Source organism: Arachis ipaensis, chromosome B03, assembly GCF_000816755.2.
Source record: "Arachis ipaensis cultivar K30076 chromosome B03, Araip1.1, whole genome shotgun sequence".
In the NCBI taxonomy this organism is placed as follows: domain Eukaryota; kingdom Viridiplantae; phylum Streptophyta; class Magnoliopsida; order Fabales; family Fabaceae; genus Arachis; species Arachis ipaensis.
In genome coordinates this window covers 9,130,441-9,132,392 of record NC_029787.2, presented here as the reverse complement: position 1 = coordinate 9,132,392, position 1,952 = coordinate 9,130,441, and positions in this window count along the sequence as shown.

The window sequence follows — 1,952 nt, the reverse complement described above, 5'->3', positions numbered from 1 at the left end:
GAGTAAAGATATCAATTATAATTTATTATATATGTATCATGCTCTTTTTTTCCCTAAATGTTTATATATTAGCCATTTTATAAATATGAGTAAAAATCTTGAATTCGTAATATAATTCATTCCATTAAAATTTACTGTCATTTTATTTGATTTGATAATTCTTCTAAGAGTAATGTATCATTTTTTTTATGTAACATTTCTGTCCTATTTAAATTTATAACGTTTTAAAATCATCTCAATTTTGTCCCACCATTAATTCTGTTAACAGATCACTAACGGCAGGACAACATTGAGACGATTTTGAAATATTAGTTGGACTTTGCTAGGTAGACAATGACTTTTGTGAACAATATGAACTATAGACTCTAAAATTGGTCCAATAAAGTAAAACACACTACACCCCCCAAATTATCCACTTAAATTTTAATATTAGAATAACCATCTGCACACCTAATGAATTGAACATCCGATATATCCATTGTTCACATTGTTTAGTATTTTAATTGTGTACCTATACTTTTTCATGTTAAAACTTAAATAAGACAATTTAAATGTTATGGACAATTTTAAAATTTATCCTAAATATTTCGGACAAAACAATACTTTACTCTTTAATTTTTATAGGATAAAAGTGTGTATGTTTTAAAAATAAAAAGTATTATGTGTATACCAAAAAATTATATATAAATACATATATTATTTAATTTATATTAAAACTTTTTCAATTTATAAATTTAAGACCTATTCTTAAGATAAACTAAAAAAAAAAGAGGAATGCTAGGGGCAGCAATTTTGGTGTTTTGTAATTATTAACTGGCCATCAATAGTGTTTTTAATAGTGTGAGATTACATTTAATAGTAAAAAATCACTCACTTTTATTTTGATGGTTAAGTATTGGCCAAAAAATACAAAAATTGCTGTGCCCTAGACTTTTCCAAAAAAAAAAATCTCCCTATCCTAACGAAATTTCTAATCCCCCACTCCACCTTGCCTGGCCTCCACCCGCAAATCTACCCAACCTCCAACAACCCACCCCCTCATAGTGACCGTCAACCCCCAACTCCCAACACTAAAACCCTTATCTTGGAGCTTTGGTGAAACTTTATGTTCTCGGATTTACGTACTCAGAGTCCGACCATGATATGCAGGAAACCATCTTTCCACTTCAAATATGTTCCCATAACAAAGTATCACATATTTACATATATATATCAATACATACATTATTCACGTGGGTACTTAGTGCGTGTACGTGGAACCTGAATATGCAAATTAGAGAAAACCCACCATTTCTTCCTTCTAGAATCAATCCTATTTTTTGTCATTTCGATTCAAATTCTTAGATGGGAATGTCCCACACCTCATCGATCACGAAACCATCAAATTTGAGACTTCAAACTACAAGCTAATTAAGAAAGCTTGAAAACTACACAAAGCAGTAAACCCCACCGTTTCTTACATCCTAGAATCAGTACAATTTTTTTTTTTTTTTTCCATTTCCATTCCAGCCCTTAAATGGGAACGTTCCAGGTTCCACCACTTCGCTAAAACAGGCGGCAAAGCTTAAAACTTTAAGCTAATCAAAAGGGGGGCAAAAAAAAGAAGAGTAGAATTTTGCGACTTCTTCAAATCTTTTAATTATTTATTTATTTTTATTTCGGGAGCCATGGTTCATGAATGGTTTAGTTACCACTGAGTTATCGATTTTCACGGGAATTTCTGGCATGGCGAAGGAGGTTGAGGTGGCGAGACGCCCATTTGGCAAGGGCTTTGCGGAGCTTGAACGACGGAGAGAGCGGATGGTGAGGTTTAACTAAAGGAGGGATTTGTCAAAAAATAAAGTTTTTTAAGAGAATAACAGTTTTAAAAATTTATTATAGCAATAATTAAAAATGATTTTTAAAACAATTTTAATTTTTTTTAAAAATCATTGAATTAAAATAACAATTTA